This window comes from Mandrillus leucophaeus, unplaced genomic scaffold, assembly GCF_000951045.1.
Source record: "Mandrillus leucophaeus isolate KB7577 unplaced genomic scaffold, Mleu.le_1.0 Scaffold1253, whole genome shotgun sequence".
NCBI classification, from domain to species: domain Eukaryota; kingdom Metazoa; phylum Chordata; class Mammalia; order Primates; family Cercopithecidae; genus Mandrillus; species Mandrillus leucophaeus.
Window position 1 is genome coordinate 269,561 of NW_012100910.1, and position 20,466 is coordinate 290,026.

The 20,466-nt window shown below is 38.7% G+C and overlaps 1 protein-coding gene across 3 annotated transcripts in view; it reads right to left on the minus strand.

Moving 5' to 3' along the window:
- The window catches only part of FAM110B (family with sequence similarity 110, member B), a 124,223-nt gene that overhangs the window by 81,921 nt on the left and 21,836 nt on the right, over positions 1-20,466 (minus strand). The window contains exon 1 of one of the 3 annotated variants that reach the window (XM_011971963.1): positions 3,595-3,800. The exons of 1 other annotated variant lie outside the window; for it this stretch is intronic. The gene's annotated coding sequence lies outside the window, so the exon portion shown is untranslated. Of the gene's footprint in view, positions 1-3,569; positions 3,801-20,466 lie in introns of those variants that run through there. One more of the 3 variants, XM_011971964.1, reaches the window with a different exon arrangement.

Below are 20,466 nucleotides of genomic sequence, written 5' to 3' on the forward strand. Positions count from 1 at the left end.
AATCTGTTTCCATGTAGAGATTTTACTGGTGGCAAGATCTTCTGCAAATAGGTGACCCCTAAAGTGGACTTCTCCTCCAAATTTGACAAGATTTAAAATTTAAATCCAATTAAATGTATAAGAAAAGCAAACACCTTCAAGGTGAAATCCAAGTGTTATAATCCAGTCTCAAATTTTACAAGCTTGTCTTTAATGAGCACATACAAGATAAATGACTTTCAGGAGTCTACATGCAGCCAAGAGTAAATGACAATTCCTGCCAATGCGAACAGTTCCAAAAGTAATCACTAAATTACTTAAGAGTATAATAGCAATCAAAGTGTTTGGTGATTCATCTAAGATGCATTTCTAAATTCTGGATACGTTAAAGAAAACTTCAATTCCCACAGGATGTAAATCTACGAACATATTTCCATGTAACAACCTAGTGTGTATTCTGAGAAGAGTTAGCAGGTAGAAGAGAAATGATACTTTACATGTATTGAAATCAATAAAAAACACAAAAACAGAATATGAAGCTAGGCCAGCTTCAACTTAATGCTGAGTTGTGAATGTGATGTCAAGATGGGCAGGAAATAGTAAGTTATGGGTTGGGTACCATCTCTCCTCTCCTGAAACCCTCCCTGGCACTCCTCACCCCCTTTCTAAAAAACTGGTTGCCCCTCCTTGGTATCACCAAACTATGTATCTCTATCTGCCTCATGCAGCCCTATTATTATTAATTTAGCTGCTTCTCTTCCTCAGTAGTCACTTCTTACAGGAAGGGACTGTGCCTTCTTTCTCTTGATAAAGCTTAGCACAGAGCTTAGCACATGGTGAGTGTCCATGACCATAGAATACTACAATGAAAAATAACTACACTTAGATGAGAGGCCTAATACCTTTTCACATATTTTTCCAATCCAGGCAACTTTAACAGGTCAACCCTGAAATATTTATCAATTGCTAATGACAAATACCTATATGGTTTTTGGATTATCACAGATGCCAAGTGACCAGCCACAAATCCACCTATAGATATTACCATGGAAACTCTTACATGCAGTATCATGCACTACCCATTTCTCTTTCCTCTTCACAAATATTTTCCACACCTTGTTCAGCCCAGTTACTTTGCAGCACATCATATTTTTCATGGAATGACTTCATTTTGAAACTAGTGACCACTTTTCCTATTTAGACCTCAGGAGAAAATGTTAGAAAGTATCCCTTATAACAGAAAATGTTTTAATTTTAAAATATAATATTTATGCTTATGCTGATAGACCTATTGTTGTTTGGTCAGAAACATCATCAGTAAAGAGTTACAGAATTTTAAGGAGGAAAAAGAACAACATTTCAAAGTGTCCAAAAAATTTCTTTTTATTTTCCTGTCACAGAAACATGTAAAGAGTCTTCTTAATCTAGTTTTTAAAACGTTAAGATGTGATACATCAGAAGATAAAAGCACATATTTTGGTTACTTTACAAAAACATAAATAACACTTGTTTAATTATGTTGTAAAAAGCCCCTTCGGTGTATATTGAAAGTCCCTTTGGGATATCATAATGCCGGTGCATTACACAGTACACAGATACATTCATATTTAAATTTTTTAAAAAGTTCCTCCTCCACACAGAAAGTCTTTAAGACCCAGCCCTAGAGATCTGACATCACTTAGAGCTACTTTCTACATCTTTCCATGACACACACCTCAAAGGGGCTCCCCCAAAAGGAACTCTAGACAATGTTTATGTGTGCCCAAGGCTTTCAAAGTAGAGAAAACCTTCTTGGAAATTATTTAAGACTAAGGCAATTTAGGGAGCATTTCAGGAGACAGACACACAGAGACAGAGATCGATCCACACCAATTTATCCTTCCCAAAATGAGTGTCCAAGCCTAACTGTTGATTCCCAGAAAGGTTTTTCTGCACATCCACACAGAAGAGCACAGCAGGCAGAGGGAGGGAGGGAAATGAGAGAGGAGCCTGGACTTCTGGAAAGAGCAAAACCACTCTCACTGAAACTGCACTCTCCGCCACTGGTGCGTATCTTCTGCAATGGGAACAGGCGTGGTTTGTATCAAGGAAGTGGAATGTGAAGTAGAACGACTGTTCCCAGATTCATTTCACCACACAAGGTGTCCAAAACCTGAGAATGTCGCCAGCGGGTTCAAGTCACAAAGACACTGTATTACAAGCAACAACTACCAAACTTTCTTATTATAGATGATACTCTATTACAATTCAAGGCAAGCTTTCATAATATTCATTTTTTTCCCCTTAAAAATGTTATTTGGATGCAATTTGCACTGGATGATTTACTATCTACCAGGATGGACTTGGAAGGGAATGTGGAGTGGGGAAGGAGGCACGGTTGGTCAGTACTCTGAAGTTTACTCTGTCAAAGAATATACTGAATCCCTTTAACCAGAATATAGTTCTAGATCAGAGCAGGTATTTGAACAAATCATTAAAATTGCATCATTTGGCTTTTCAGGAGCAGAGAAATAATTCCTGATGGTTTTCAGAGATTGCAAGGCTCTGGTGATAGCAGACGCATGGTGGCTGGCAGCCAGCCGTGTGACTGGTGATTCAATACACAAGTTTCTGTGGACTCTACAGCCTGATATGGGAAGGACATCAATTTTTAAGTTTGATGAATAAGTAAAAACAAAGGAAGTTTTGGTATAAAACAGGACACTATGGAGAAGGGACACTGAGAAGGAAAAACTCATGTTGCATTTATTTGGGATATTTGAACCTCAGTCTTGCCCATTTAAATATTTTTCTTTTAGAATGTGCCATTTTTTAATCACAGATTATTTAAGATTATCAATTTTCAGGCAAAAAGTAATAGAAATAAAAATGTTGTCAAACAGTAGACAAAGTAAGTGGTAAGAACCCCACCTTCCTGAGACTTCATTTCAACTCCTAACGCAATGTCCCTGCTAAACAAAGCCATGAGACGAAAATTTCTCTTTCAAGCACAGCTAAATATACACTTTAAATATCTCTGGCAGAATGGGATATGTTAACCCTCTCTGTATTTAAAAGGCTTAATAAAAACTACAAAAGGTGAGACAAAGAAAACCATCCAAAATGAAGGCTGCACACATCTTTGAAGAAACAATAGCACATTACTTCTGCTAAGGCACAGCTTCAACATCAGGAGAGTCACTGCCCTGTCCTAATTAGAGTGTGTTTCACTAAATTCTTCCTGATCATTCACTATTCAGCACAGTGTGGACTCAATGCAAACAAAGTCCACTGAGTACTGAAACGCACCTACAAAGACACCCAAACTGATGCAACATCGGGCTTTCCAAAACAGAAGCGAGCTGGTAAGCATCACTCCCAAGCACACACACGCACTCTTGAATCCAGGTAAAAACATGATTCCTTGGTGAATACTGTAAACAGGGTAGCTGTTTACCAGGCAAGCCTGCGGGAGAATGTATTTTCATATGGAATGCTGGAGTACCCATGGTATTAACAAAGCAGAATCAGATTAAACAGATGACACGATGAACATACTTCATTTCACGCATGGCCGTGTTTTTCGTGAGAGATAGACTTAAAGTAATTACCATGAACTGAGTCTCCTTCACTGACCTCCCACCGCTGCTGGCTGTCCTTAACGGCTGATGCTCCACAACAAAGACGAACGCCTTCTCTTGGGAGCCTTATTCCTTCTTTAACGTTACCAGCCGAGCACCTCCACCGTTGCAAGAACACAGTACAGCACCTCTGTATCTATGTCTCTAATGCAGCATAAAGATTACTGTGGAAACCTATCACACAGGCGAGCAGCAACGCCACCAACCAATAAGGAAAAGGCACATGCGGAATCCAGCACATGCTCTCTGAGACGCAGGCTGTCACCGGCGTTTAGCAGCCTGCTAATCTAATTATAGCTGGTTTGCTAGCACAGAGCCATTGGAGCAAAGCACAGGAGAAAAGTAAATTTTAATAAATTAAACCTCATAGACAAAATCATCTCGACTTCCTGTCACTTTGAGGATTAATGTGTCACCTGATAAACTATAAGTGATTTTTAAAGTGTATTCTTATTTTCCTGAAATCTAGAGAAACAAAGAGTGGTTAAATCAATGCACAGCACTATCAGCTTAGTTAAGCTTATCAGATTCCAGCACTAAGAATAAATAATAAAATTGATACTGTGAAAATAATAGTGGTGCTATAAAATCTGAGTCTTACTTTATTTACCCTAATTAACAATTTGCCACATATTTGTCATAAAGTGCTAATTAATCTCTCTTCAATATAGTTGGAAATACCATGCAAATTTCTATCTATAGCGGAAAAGTGCTAATCAAGGTGTAAAAAATCATAATCTTGACTACAGTGATTAATTCACAGTTACAAGGGACAGAAAAGGGATCTCAGAAGTTATTGTAAAAGGAAAAATCAAACACATTTGGCCACTACACAACTGAACGGCCAAACTACTTCTAGACGCCAAATCCTGTGACGCGTTCTCACAGTCAGACTGCCTCAGTTAAAGTTCTGGATCTGCCACTACCTAGCTCTATGACCCTGGGCAAATAACTGCATTTCTTTGTCTAAGACAATGATAGGAGCCACCTTGAAGAGTTACTGTCAAAGAGCTGTAAGTGCTTAGCACGGAGCCTGGCACAGGGTGGATTCTGGGTTCTATATTAAGCTCTTATGAGCAGTAGTGATCTCAACCACTCCATATTGTCTCCCTTTCTTTCCAGCATCACAGCACTCAAAAGAGTACCTCAACACGCCTCCATTGTACAGTTCTGTCAGAAATACCACTCAGAAGTCATGAAGGCCAAGAAGCTAATGGTAGGGTTGATTAATCACACAGAACCATTATTGGTATTCACTGTTATGAGGCAAATTATTTCCCCTACTTCTTTTTAGATATGTAAGAGTCACTACTTTCACTTGATTCTATACAAACCTATCTTAAAAATAATTTTTCAGGAAATTAAGGGCTTCTAATTATTTTTTTTAATGATATAAATTTCAAAAATGTTTTCTATGGAATATAAATTGGGAAAAGTTTTAATTAGAAGGAGTTGGATTAAATTTAAAATGACAAATTTATGTTGAAAAGGGAGAGAAGTCAGCCAGTCAAATGCAACTCTCAGTTCTGAGAGTTGTTTATCTACTTCTTTTCCCTTAATTTCTTTTTTGTCAATATGTTCTACAGAATTAGCAGTCCTGAGCCGATCTAATCAAATTTGTAAATGTTCAACGGTTTTTTTTATATTCCCTACAAGTGGGTATATTCTACCAGTCAAATTCCAATCCAAAGATAAAATGCAAACTTCCCATTTCTGTAGTTTTTTTTTTTTTAGCTAAAAACCAAAAAGCTGACACGCTGAAGAGGCATTATGATTTGCTCTGAGGAACCAAATCTTCCCAGGGATTAATTAGTAGCCAAGAAACAGGACTACTGGCGAAGGGGCACTTCATCCTCCAATCTCTGTGTACCACAAACTGTTGGGAAATAAACCAGTGAAAGGAATGACATGGACCATAAACCTCAAGGGAAAGCACAGAAACTCATGGTCCATAAATTCAAGAGTGAAAACCTGTGCTGGAATGCAAACACATACACAAACCCTGGAAAAATGTGGAGATAACTGGCTAAAGAAAGTGAGAGCTGTGTGTGCTACCTTGAAGCATCTTCCTCCTGAATTATCAGAGTGCAATCACCATCATCAGGAGGTAAAAACTCCAAGAGGAATTGGCTTCAGAGATTTGGCCTAAGGCACAGCTCCCTGCAGGCTGCCAGGATACAGGCTAGTAACACTTCCAGGCATTTCTCTAGGAAACATCTAACAGCTTCTGCCTTCCTCTTCATTTAACAGACTGCTAGCTCAAAATAGGCACTGAAAAAGCTGTTTAATTAATTTGTTTCATGCCTGTTTAGTAGAAGACATTAAACAGACACTTTCTAAAAGAAGAAAGCTACTGTCCTTTCTTGGGTCTTATCTTTCAACATGTTCAGACCCAGTATTTGTTTTAGAGCTGAGTAACAGTTCATTGGGAATCTTTCTTATTGCCACTTGGCTAAGCGGGGGCCTATGTATACAGCCTCTGGAATGAGCCCTCTTGTCTTTGAACTTCAGTCAACACACTTTTGATTCTGAAAAATCGTTTGTGTGCTCAGTGAATCATGTTAGGCCCTTACTATGTGTAAGGACTTGTGCTGGACCCTGGAAATACTGTAGGGAATAACAGAGCATTCTGATTCCTAAAGGAGCTTCTGTTGTAATGTGGGAGTGCTCATTAAGTGATTAACAAACAAGCAATAAAGATCAGGTAAACTGCAGCTCAGCACAGGATGCTCACATGACAGGGGTGGAGGATCTGGCTAAGGATGAAGCAGGTTTGCCGGCTTCCTCAGCAGGAGCATGGGGAAAGACCTTCAAGAGCTGTGAAGGTCGTGGAGAAGCTGGCTGGGGGCAGTGGACGGAGGAGGAAGGAGGAGACACAACCACACACACTAGAGGAGGAAAGGGTTTGTTTGGCTCAAGCTCCCTGAGGGTCTGACCACCGCTTCTCTCCTTCTGGATGTTTGTAGATTCCCATTATCTTCCAAGTCGAAACCCTCATCTCCTCTTCCTGGCTCAGAGAATGCGGACGTGTACATTTTACATTTGCTGTACTGACGAGGAGGAGCAGGCACTACAGAAACCTTCTGCCTCACTGCATGGATTTCCTCAAGTTCTGTTCTCATTCTCTAACCCTGGAGACTGAAAATGAGGCTGTGTTTCCAGAATTTTCATATAGAATTGTTACAACTGTTACAGTTTTTTCGCCTTGGAAAAAAGTTAGGGTTCATGTATAAAAAATGATTCTGTTGAAAGCCAGGGCTCCGGGATAACATTAGAGAGATCATAATATTCCGGCAGGAAGTATCTCGGTTTCAGCTGCTGGTCAAACACTATCTTAATGAGAGGGGTCCTGGAGAGCTGTTTCTGCTCTGATGAACTGCACCAGGGCCTGAGAAGGAGGCCTGGCTGCACGTGGGGCTATTGCGTCTGATGTTAAAGGCGTTTGAGCCGTGGTCCAGCAGAAGCCTTGGGCCCCAGCCCACATAAGGAGTGGAGGGCAGCGTGGAGGGTTGAGTGCTGAACAGCGTTTCTATCAGGGGACCTCAAGCCACAACATGAAGTCACTGCAGGCAGAGCTGGGCACAGAAACCAACAATCCGCTCCCCAGTCAATGCGAGCCGGGTCCGGGGAACCACCAGGATCACCCCACATTGAGGAAAAGAAAAGAATACCCAGGCTGTGAAAGTCTCCTTCTGGCTACCAGGGGCAAGACAACTGGTGGGCAAGAGTCCAGGCAGCTGGTGCCCCTTCCTTCTCTGTTTCTGACACTCAAACAGCAATCTTTCTTTTTTTGTGAAGAGTGTGGCATACCACGCACTTATTCAGCTGTGGCCTGGTTGGCCTGGGGCAGACTGAAACTGGCTGCTAGAAGTCACTCCTGCTGCTCCAAAGGCCATGGGCAGCAGCCCTGGCCCCAGCTCCCCCACAGACACTTGGCATCCCTGTGCCATGAGGCAGCCTCACTGTCTGAAGAGGTCCTCAGTGGCTCCCCAGTACCTGTGCATCAGCCCCGAATACCAAGTGTGAGTTCTCAGAGAGGTTGCCCGCTGAGAGGGACAATGATGTTGGACAATGACCTTGCCGGGTACAAAAGCCCTGAGCAGACCGCTTGAGTCTTCTCTGCAGGGCTCGGTTTAGAAGCCAATTGTGCATCCTGAGGTGTCTTCTCAAAGCCTAGTTTTTCTTCTTCCTCAAATGATCGGCTTTTTATAGTACTGGTGAAGGGGGCAGGGTACTACGAGGCTCGGGAAGGGGTATGAATTAAAGAGGTTACTAGGACTCTCACACTGGAGCGGGAACTTGGTTCTCATAGTTTCTTGTCATCAGGGCTCCTCCTCCCTGTCCTCATAATGACGTTTAACTCATACTTATTTACTCCTATCATTTGCCCAATACTGTGTTAGGATGAGGAGGGCAAGGACCTTCCAAACCAGCAAAGGAGACAGATTCAACAATGCCAATGACTAAACCTGAACAGGGCTTTAAAATTGCAAAGGAAACGTCACATATAGTATCTGCTTTGAGAATCCCCAAAATGCTGTTGGGTAGGTATTCTTATCTTCTCACTAAGAGATATGGAAATGCCAGGGGGGTTACGGGACTTGCTCAGCGACTCCAGACTCAATTCATTGCTAACACTCAATTCATTCCTACACACAAAAATTATTTATAATTATCCCATGGGCATAGTAACTGGATAGGATTAATCTAATATATAATAAAGCCATAATAATTACATATTACAACCTATTAATAATTAGGTATTAAAATCATAAACAGATATTATTGTTTAATGAGAGCTATGAATTCTGTTGCAGAAGTCATCCTAAGACTTTAGCTTCTCTTCTGTTCTCAGATCATACCATGGTTTTGGATGTTAACAGGCATCCTCTAGGTTATGAAAGTGTTTACCTCATTATTCATCTCTGTACCACCTAAAAGACCTGGAATTCCTTCTATATGGACCATGGAATAATTCCTATAAAATTTTAAATTACAATACATGGGCAAATACCCTAAATTTCAGTTTTGTCTTCTAAAGCGAAATGTCCACCATTTCAGTGATGTGCAGGTTCTGATAATTTGAAGTAGTCCCATTCAGCCCCATCACCAGCTCTTTAATGCATCTCTACACTTACTGTCCAAAATCAAGGCATATAATCTTGCATGGGTAAAGCATGCTGCTGTTTTTAAAAAAAGATTCATGAAAGAATTTCAAGTATGCATGCCATCAATGTTCATAATTACGTTTCAACACTAGTCACTTTGAAAGATTAGACTTTTATCCAAACAAATATGTAAGTAAAGAACATCATTTGCTATGAAACTCATCTAGGGTCTTTCTGAAACTTTTAAAATTAGTAGAGGCTAAAGGATAGCAGTCTTGATAAGAGTCATATAAAAACTTCGGGGGTTATATCTTAAATGACATTCCTAGGGAGAAATTATCTTCCTAGAAAAATACCACCATATATGTCTCTCCTGTGCCATTTATTACGTTTTATCACAATCCAGCTACTTTCCAGCTGGTAACCTTTTGTAAACTACTTAACTTTTCTATGCTTCAATTTTCTCATCTGGAACATTTGGAGGAGGACGTTGTGTGGATTAACTAAATGAGTTAATACATACATAAAGCATTTAGGGAGTGCCTAACACTTAGTAAACATCATCTAAATTCTCCCCACTTGGATGATGGCAAAACTAAAACATCCAGGCCAAATGATAGATAATACTAGAAAAACTGACACCCTCCCCGAAAAAGATGTATATAGTATAAATACATAACCCTCATAAATACATAACCCTCATGCCCTGAGCACAACCCAGATGAAAACTGTTATACTGTTAAGAATTTGTGTTAATAACATCTAGAAATTCTGGAACTTAACTAAGCACAACTTTTTTCATGAGGCAACTTGGAACAACTTTTGAAATTTAAAAAAATGTGTATACCTTTACCCCTGGCCATTTCATTTTGGAAATATAATTCTAAGGAAATAGTTGGGATCACATGCCCCCAAAATAAAATAATTGACGATATGTACAAAAATATTAGAGAAAGGCATTTACCATGGTATCCTTTTGATATGGTTTAGGTCTGTGTCTCCACCCATATCTCATGTCAAACTGTAATCCCCAGTGTTGGAGGTGAGGCCTGATGGGAGGTGATTTGATCATGGGGGTGCAATTTGCATGAATGGTTCAGTACCATCTCCCTTGATACTGTATAGTGAGTGAGTGCTCACAAGATCTGGTTGTTTAAAAATGTGTGGTCCCTTCCCCATCTCTCTTCCTCCTGCACCAGCCATATAAGATGTGTCTGCTTCCCTTTGCCTTCTGCCATGATTGAAAGTTTCCTGAGGTTTCCCCAACCATCCTTCCTGTACAGCCTGCAGAACCATGAGCCAATTAAACCTCTTTTCTTTATAAACTACCCAATCTCAGGCATTTCTTTATAGCAATGCAAGCACAGACTAATATACCTTTATAGGGCAAAAACAAATTAACAATCTTACCATTTGACAATAGCAAATCAGTTAAATAAATGATAGCATATAAATAAAATTAATAGAACATTGTGAAGTTATTAAAAAGTCCTATTATAAGAAAATATTTACCAAATAAAAATATAGCTGAATATTAGGTAAGTTATAAATCAATGTGTACAAGTAGAGCATGAAGGTTCCAAAATGCTCCCAAATCAAAAACTCTTTGAGCACCAACATGATGCTCAATTGATATACTTACTGAAATATTTCAGATTTCGGGTTTTTAGATTAGGGATGCTCAAGCAGTATGTTCTCAGAAAATATTACAAAATCTGAAAAAATCTGAAATTCAAAACACTTCTTGTTTCAAGCATTTCAAATAATGGATGTATGAGGACTCCAGTTTTGTTAAAGTCTCTGTATGTATAAACATATGCTGTAGTATCTCTTTGAGTATACACATAGGAAAGGTCTGAGGCAAATGCTACAGCATCAATAGTTTTTATCTCTGCATGGCAGAGATAGTCAACCTGTCTGAATTGTTTAATTTTTCTACCATGTCATTACTAACACTGAATATAAATTGTTAATAAAAACTTGGTATTTTTTTCTCACTTCCACCCAAGGAAAAGGTAAAAACTGGAGGGGGTAAATTTTTCATGAGTGGCCCCTCTAAAGTCTCGGTCTTAAGAGATTCTTGTGCTTCGTGCTGTGGTCATCGGATCTGGCCTACTGCCCGTCTACATGGTGCAGCTCAGCCTTGTTAACCAGCTAGTAAGTAGCAGTCTCAGCAAACAGGATTTTGATGTGCTAACCATTCCCAACCATCAGTCAAACCATTAGGCTGGGCCCCAAAAGTTCAGCTCAGAATTGTCAGCCAATTTGCTGATTATTATTAGACATTAGGGAAAGCCTCTGTTGGCGCTGGTACAAGTCCTCATTGCTAAGGAAGGCCTAGATATTTCATTCCTTAGTTATTTGGACAATTCTCTCATTTTATGTAAGGATATTCTTATATACTTGGGAGATATGGCCAGATTCAAATGTCTGGAAAGCAGCCAGTAAGTTTAAGTGATGGGGAAAATGGAAAATAATTTCTTTGGATATAAAGTTAGAAACATTAGCATGATTCAAGATTGACATGAAGCTTGGCAAGTTTCTGAAATTTTATGGATTGTTACCACTACAGTGGGAATCAAGTTTAAAATGAGGTAAAGCAAAGCAATCATATTTCAGTGTGTCTGCCTCTCCTGGCTATATTCTTACTTCCACAGTTCAAAATATCTGTGAATCATAGCTCAGTATCATTAACAGATAATGGTTCAATGGGTTTGTCAGAAAGATATTTCCATTTATATGTGTGTATTTTAAAGGTAGTTTTATTATATCTAGGGACCAATTTTTTAACTTCCACAATAGAAATTAATGTGCAAATGGAGTCTGTTTAACAGAAATCTGCCTTGAAGCAAACTGAGCTCTATTCCATCTATACTATTAAGAGTGTAATTATCTGTAAAGCTAAGACTTTTCTTCTATTGAAAATAATCACCCCAATCTCTTTTTAGAAATGTTACGCTGTTCATAAACAGTGATGATTTCTCTGTATCTAGATTCCCTATATTTCTCCTGTTCCCAATTTACATACAATAATATATGCAGAGATGCTTTTCCATGGTCTTCTTTTATAGCAAAGAAATGATTTTTCATTATATAATTTTGCTAAAGGCAGCCGCAATAATGATGGGACCTTTTTCATTTCAGAAGTGTCAGTCTGGTGCAGCATTTACCACTGGGTGATTTTAACAGAAAAAAAGTATCGTGTCCTTCAAGAATGAGGAAAAGATATTTGAAGAGAAAAAATCCTTTAAAAATATGAACATCAGAATAGTTTCTAAATAAAGAAGAAAATCTGTGTCACTTATTTAAGGTTCTTTCTCTTTCTTGGGTTAACAATTTATGCTTTATGGACCCAATAAAAAGAAGTTATTCCTCCAAACATTGCTGAAAGAGTTTGTAAATCCCTGGTGATGTCTGAAAGCTGCTTTTGCAGATGTGGGTTCTCTCTATGTAGGCCACCTTTTCTAAGCACAGTATCAGTGACCTGGGAGAAGGAGCACATGGGAAAGATAAGTTTCACTGCTATAATACTTTTATCATGTGTATGCTATTAGCTCTGAAACACGAAGTGGTGTGAAGGACATTAATTCACCTTCAGGAAACTTTCTTGGGTCTCTCTTGTACTTTATTTTCAAAGTCAGATTACAAGCTAATTTAAATTTCAAGTATTTGATTACATTCCTCTTGAATGACTGCTCATGATCTGTACCAAGTCTGTGCTCCCATTCAGGAGAAGCTATTTTAATTCCACTGCAGGCAGGCCTTCTAATGAAGAGGAGAGTTCAAATTCCTCTTACAGAGGATAGCATATGATGAATGTTTTTTATCATAAAGTCTGAGTCAAGCCTACACAACTGGTTTGCATAGTCAATTATATAGAAGGCTTTTAAAGTAATGCCACAGAAATATTCTGTAATAGGAATAAATGGCACAAAGTATTTGACAGATGAGCAGAAAACCCTTCCAGGGCTCTAGAGAGCAGCAACAGGAACTGTCCACCTGATGGCTTGATGGTATTTTCAATGTTTTACAGACTAAAGAAGCTTTTATAATTTTAACCATCTTCTCCCAAAGGGTAAGCATGATCTTCACATTTATTTCTATAGTCGTTGAATAAAAACAATTTGAACATGTGATATAAATCAATGCCAGGCTTTAGAAAGATGGTAGCTGGTGTTCTGTTATACTGAGAACATTATGCTGTGTGCTGGGGGAAGGGGTGCTCTTAGTTAATTTTATTTGCCCTCAAATAAATAATTTTATTTGCCCTCAATGGGTACAGCTCATCCACACAGAACAGAGTGGATCCTGGCTTCTCCGGGTAAAGAAAGCAGAAAATCACACAGGCCTTGCTCTTCCATCAGTCATGGGTGGTCTCGCTGATGAGGACTAACACTTGAGCTCTCATCCTTGAGAGGCCCTACGTGACAGAGCCAGGGCCCTGAACTGGTGGGCAAGGGTTTCCTTTCTCAAATCCCAGCTTGGGATAGGTTGAGAAAGCGGGACAGAGAAGAAAGATCTTTTTTGATTTTGTAACTGTCTCTTTCCTTAAAATTTCCTCATTTTCAGAAATGAAATTTATAGAGAATTTCTTCCCTGTCATTTTACTTTTTGCAAAATAATTTCCCTTTTCCCAAAATATACTGTATGCTATGTGCTGCTGAGGAAGACGTTAGGGAGGAAAAAAAATACTCCATTGGCAACCAAGAAAAAGCAATACGAAAGCACTATTACTTAAAGTATTGGTTGGTCTAATTGGTCTCGGTTGTGTGAGATTAATCGGAATTTCAGTTAATCTATCTTCCTTTCTGATTTATTAGTTTGGGGCCACTCTGTAGTCTGTGCTCACTCATGCCTTCACACATATTTCCTTTCAGCATTATTCCCTGACCTAAATTGCAGTGAAATGAAATGTACTGCACCAAATTTTTCATATCTGAACAAACTGAAGTCATCCAACTGCATAACACATTCCACCTACAAAATTCAATGTCAGAATCATGCATTAATGATGCTTCACATTTTGTGGAAATGTGAGCCATAGTGAGGAATCTAGATGGGCAGGTTGTCTGTGTTCCTACTGATAAGAAAGTATCCTCCTCCCCCAGAAAGACAGCTCAATTGTTCCATAAAGACACTGTAATCCCAACACTTGAGTGTTAATAAGAACAAACATATCAATAAAAGATAAGAAACAGACTATAAATACATCCACATATATATTACACAATCAATTTTTAACAAAGGCACTCAGATAATACAATGAAAAATTTAAAGCATTTTCAAAAAATGATCATGAAGGAATTGGATATACATTTAAAAAATTAGTAAATGCTGACTCTTACCTCACACCAAAAATATCAATCTGAGGTAGATCACAGATCTAAAAGTTAAAAATTAAAACTATAGAGCCTCTAGAACAAACAGGAGACTATTTTTGCAAACTTAAAGTAGGTACAAATTTGGTAGAGCTGCAAAAACATCAACTGTTTTGAAAGAATTTATAAATTGCTCTTTAACAAAAATGAAAATGTCTGCTCATCAAATAACACTGAAGAAAATAAAAAGGAAAAAACTAGATGAAAGAAAATATATCCAATACATAAACTTGAAAAATGACTTAGCCAGAAAAAAAATAACTCCTACAAATCAGTAACAAAAGAACAGCAATCAAACTTAAAAAGGGGGCAAAAGACTTGAACAGACATTTCACAAACACAAATGATCTGTAAGCATATGAAAAAGTACTCAGTATCAGTAGCTATCAGGGAAATGCAAATTAAAAACATAATGAGATACAATTCCGTAGCCACCCGAATAACTAAAAAGAAAAAGACAATACTAAATGTTGGCAATGAGGTGAAACAATTGGAACTCCCACACACTGCTAATGGGGAAGCTTCTTTGACAGTTTCTTATAAAGTTACCCAAACCCTTATGCTATGACCCAGCAGTTCCAATCATGGGCACGACCCAAGGTCTATAAAAACACCTGTCCACAAAAAGACTTATTCAGCAATATTTACAGCAACTTCATTCAAAGTGCACAACTGGAAACAATTCAAATATCCATTCACAGAAGAACAGATAAACAAATACTGGTATAGCCAGAAAATGGATATTATTCATCAATAAAAGGCAGCAATCCTACTGGAGATGAATCTCAAAGACATCCTACTAAATGAAAGGAACCAGTGCAAAGAGCACTTACTGTAGGATTCCATTTACTTTAATACAACTAACTCACAATTATAGAATCAGAACAATAATTTCTTCTGGAGGTGGAAAGGGAAAACTGATAAGTGGCAAGACAGAATTTGCTGGGATGATGAAAATATTCTATATGTTTATTAGGGTGATTACCTGAGTATATATAGTTGTCAGAATTTATCAAACTGTACACTTAAGATCAGTAAATTTTACCTCAAAAAACCCTATTGTACAAAACATTACAAATACGGTATTACTATAAAGTTTTTAAAAAGGTTTTATTACTGATTTGATCATCCTAATAAAATTATTTTTATTTTAAATTCCACTGAAACTTTCAACCTCTTATTTATATGTAGCATATCATGTATATCTAAAGAAAAAAATGACTCAAGCTCTCATGCATTTATGATGGTTATAGTTTATGTATTCCAATGTCATATTGTGCCTTGATATTGAGATTATTTTAAAAGGACATGAGAATAATTCTTCCTATTCATACATAGGCCTTATTTTAAAGTTAATCCCTGTTAACATTGACTTGACATCTTTCTTTATGTTTTCAACTAATATTTTTGCCTTTTCAGCTTTTATCTTACCAATTTTTCTTTTATTTGTCCCACGTTTGTAATAAAGCCATTTTCAGGAGGAAATTAATATATATTTTATATGACTGTAGTATTCACAATTGTCTTTTTTTTTTTCCTTTTCATCTCAGATATCATTCTCATTCTTAAACTCACAGCTAAGAATTTTGAGGTCAAAGAAGTCTTTAAAAACAGTCTTGGGTTTGACTATCTGTTCTGTTCCTTCCTCACTATATGACTTTAAGTTAAATAATTTCATTAAGATCCAGCTACTTCTTAAATAATAACAGCTGTCACTATAGCAATTTCATAGCTTCAAAAGGAGAGAAGGTGAAAGCAACCACCCTGCAACTAATGAGGATGTGTACTGTCTGTAGAGAATGTAAAAAACAGTAATAAAGCCATATGCAGACAATTCTATAACATGTCAATGACAAAATATCCCCTCTCCATGGCCCCACAGGGCAAAATGGTCTCAGTGACACTAATAGGACAAGTCAAAGGAATGTAGGTTGGAGGCCACCCCTGTGGAGTGCAGGAGGAAGCAAAGTAACACAAGCACCAGGTGAGTCATTTAGCTAGCGACAGCCCAGGAATAGCTAACCTTTACTGAGCACCTTCCATGTGCCTGGCCCCATGCCAAAAGGCATTAATCATTTAATCCTTGCAACATTCCATGAAGCAGATACTACTGTCACCATTTTACAGTTGAGCAAACTGATGGAGAGATAACTAAACTCCTCAGGACTACCAACTGGTAAGAGGTGGAACTGGAGCATGCTGGCAGCGGACCCCAAGAGGTGCCTTTGAACCATGAAGCCACATCACTATTTCTGAACTGCATGGCCTTCCTAGGGGCTTAAGATGGTGACAGAGAAAAGGGTGGAGGCTGAGAAAAGGGGAATTCTTGATTTAAAAAAGTCTGTTTGAGAGAATTTGGATCCTTAAGGTTGGCTCACGGCAGTATAAAAAACAAGAAAAACTGAAAGTCATATTCTTTAGGAAAATGAACTATGGCCAAATTTCCCAATGGCTAGGAAATACAGAAGGGTAGCCTTACCAAAAACATTGTACTCAGCTGCCTAAATGTGCCCTGTGTTTGTGCACACATGTGTGAGCAGGTCCATGTCTGACAATTCTCAGGCACTCCATCAACAAGCCCAGCACTTTTGTATCTGTGCCCACAGTGTGTGCTCGAGGGGACCCAGCCAGGTCACCCTGGAGAGCTCGTCTGTCCAGTGCTCTCACCAAGATGGGCAGTGACCAAGTGCAGGATCAGCAAAGGGAAGCAGAGCCCTCCAGACAGCCCATGACCAGGGACCCCAGCTGAGTGTCCTGTCATGGCAGTGGCCTCACCCCTTGGCCATGGTGTAAACAAATCAAGCGGTAATTACACTCTGCAGCACTTAATGCCATTCCTGTGTTGCCCTCATTTACCAGCTCTAGACAGAAAGAAAGGCAGATCATTTCCACTGAAAACAAACGGCCTCCTCATTTTCAGCCTTGCATCCCACCTGAGTCACCAAAGCGCAAGAAATGACAGAGAGAACATGCATGCAGGGTTCCAGACCCTGTGACTACATCCTGCTGTTACAGCAGGGGTGGGATGGAAAATGCTGGGAAAGGGGACCCACCATTACCACACTGGAACACACATCAACAACCAACAGCCTACAAAAAACTGAGTATCAGTTCAAATAAACTATGCACTGTATGACAATTTAACCTACCAGAAAGAAACGCTGAAATTTTCACAGAAATGCACGCACATGAACCTGAACAAACTCAGTTTTCATGCGATTTCAGTCAAAGAAACTCCAACCTTCATGTTTGGCCATAAACATGTCATCTTGGGTAATTTATAAGGGAGCACTTAGCAGATACATGAATTATGCCTTCATGAAGATTTTAGTTTTAAATGTTATCAGGCTATATGAAAATGCAACCTAATAGTTTTATATAAAATGTCAGTGCTCTCTCGTAGTCTGACTTTATTATACAATTACATTACGCTTCTTAAGTTAGATTTTAACAACCTGCAGAAATTGAAATGGCATTAGAAAGCCAAATATTTAAATTATACTTATTTTAAACCATCTTCTAGATGGACTCATGCTGACAAAGCTAAAAATATCAATTATTCCAAAATTATTTAGTGACTGAAAATTTTTAGTTTTTAAAAAAGTTATATATACTAAACTAGGGATTAGTGAACTTTTTCATAAAGAACCCAATAGTAAATACTTTATGCCTTGCAGGACAGTCTCTCATGACCTCTCAACTCCACCACTGTAGTGAAACCAGCCGTAGTCAACACATAAACAAATGATCATGGCTGTCTGCCAATAAAACTTTATTTACACAACAGACAGAGGGTTGGATCTGGCACACAGGCAATAGTTTGCCAACCCCTGATCTAGGCTAGACTAAAAGATCCTGTGGAATCAATCCCATCTCTAATAAATACTGGAAGCTGAAACTTCAGGGCATAAATATGAAACCCTTTGTCTCCAACTGTACAACTTTTGATGCAGTCAATGTTTCTCTCCAGTTTCTGCATATTGTTAATTTTTATCATGAAACATGAGATTTGAGGGTGTTTATCCTTTCTTTCACAGAGCATATTAACAGGTGTCAATGCGGATCACAGCTAGAAGTAGAGTGGGTCCCATGTGTGACTCCAGATGGCTAAAGAAAGTGTTCTACTTATAAGAGGATGCTTCATTTGACCAGGATTGGCTCTCAACAAGGCCAGTGCACCTTAGAAGAAAAAAGTCACTTCTGTCACATAAGAGCTCAACTGATTTACTGAACTTCAAAAGAGCACTGAAAATGCCATTCTTTGAAAAACATACAAAACAGTAAGAGGAACAGAGAAAAGCTTGCTGTATTTTTCTCAAATGACTCAAAATACTTTGTTTCCACAGGTTTAAGGAAAATCAATTAAAATATAATCTGTAGATCAGGAATGGTATCTACTTAAATACCAAAAAGGTATAAATAGAAAAGACAGAAAAAGATGTATCAAGGTATAAGAAGAGTAGACCTTTTCAAACCTATTCCAACGCAGTCTGCTAAAACCAGATCTTCAACACTGCACATCTGCTGGTCAGATCTGAGCAAATGCCCATGGCAGGTCAAGTAGAGAGCTATTCTGGACTTTTAGCACTGAAAATCAGAGTGTACACAGTGAAACCACGCTGCTCTCTGACCCCGCTGCTAACTCGCCATGGTGACAAGGTCAGCTCTGCTGGCTGCCCTGGGCTAATGTCCTCATTACAGTAGATAAACTACCGAAAATCCAAACTCTCAAAGGTTGCTGCTGCAGTCCTTTTTGGAACAAGCAAGGGTAAGAGTAATTATTTCAGTTCCCAAAGATGTTATATCATGATCTGTATGGATCTTTAAAAAGTGGTACCACTGTAGAGAATTACTTCTCATCTGAAGCAATTCAGTAACTAAACAGCTTTCTCTAATATCAGGTGGAAAAAAAAAAAGCAGGAAAATAGGACTTGAGAAAGTGCTATGAAATAACTGTTAATTTTTAAGATATATGAATAAAGATGTAACTAGCCTAAAAAAGAAATTTATTAATTACAGGGATTACTTACATAAAAAATAGATCTACAGGGAGGCCGAGGCTGGTGGACGACAAGGTCAGGAGATCGAGAGCATCCTGGCTAACACAGTGAAACACCATCTCTCCTAAAAATACAAAAAATTAGCTGGGCATGGTGGCGGGCACCTGTAGTCCCAGCTACTCGGGAGGGTGAGGCAGGAGAATGGCATGAACCCAGGAGGCGGAGCTTGCAGTGAGCCAAGATTACACTGCACTCCAGCCGGGGCAACAGAGCAAGACTCTGTCTTGGGGAAAAAAAAAAAAAAGTAGATCTACCGGTAGAGGTCTTTTGCTTTAGAGTGACATAGTTCTCCCCATTCCTGCCATCAACTCTTACAAGCCTCTAGCTGCAAACATACTGGCCCCAGTGCACTCAGCAAAGGTAGATTCCCAAGGGCTCCCCAGACTATGCTCTCACCTACTCTCAAAGGCTCTGTTCTTGCAGTCTCCATCTTCTGTCTATCCTCACTGACAGTCTACCTTCCTAATTCTGTGTATCTATTTGTTTAAACAGTTATAACTGAAGAAATACAGCAAATTACACCCAGCTAGCCATGGGTCTTCCATAAATTCCATTTTGAAAAACCACACTGATTCTTTGCTAATGAAGTTGAGGACTAGGGAGAAGTATAGAAACACTCTGCTTGATTTTGTTCATCTGGGATTGGAAGGAGATATTCGATGTATATATCTATTTGCCTTCTGGAAGGAGGCTACCATGGGTGTTCACTGTTTCTAGCTGGTGCTAGAATCTTCCCATCAGGAGATGTCATATCTTGTGGTTTCATATCCATCTTCCCACCTCCACTCTCCTCAGATCTAATTATTAAATTAAATTTAGCCTATAGCTGCCTCCTTATGCATTTTAAGTTTGGCCTAAAGGTTTTTCAGTTCATAGTAAACTGTAACCTAATTGGATGTGTAAATAGACTGTCATCTACTCTTGTGTCAATCACTGAGTTTTGGCCAATCAAAGGCATGTACAAACCAAGTTCAAATAAGGCAAACACTGAGCTGTAACTAATCTGGTTGTTTCTGCACCTTACTTCAGTTTTCTGTACACCACTTTCTTTTTTCTGTCCATAAATCTTCCACCACGTGGTAGCACTGGAGTTCTGAACCTGTGCTGGTTCAGGGGCTCCCCAATTTGAGAATCATTCATTTCTCAAGTAACCTACGCTCAATTTAGTTTGTCTAAGATTTTTCTTCTCCATTAAATATGTAAGTAATACAGTATACCAAACACAAACAGAAAAATTTTTTAAGTCAGCTGAAGTTCTAGAAGGGAACAGAAAAACATTTTAAGTTGAACCAAATATTGAACAAAAGTTAATAATGAAACA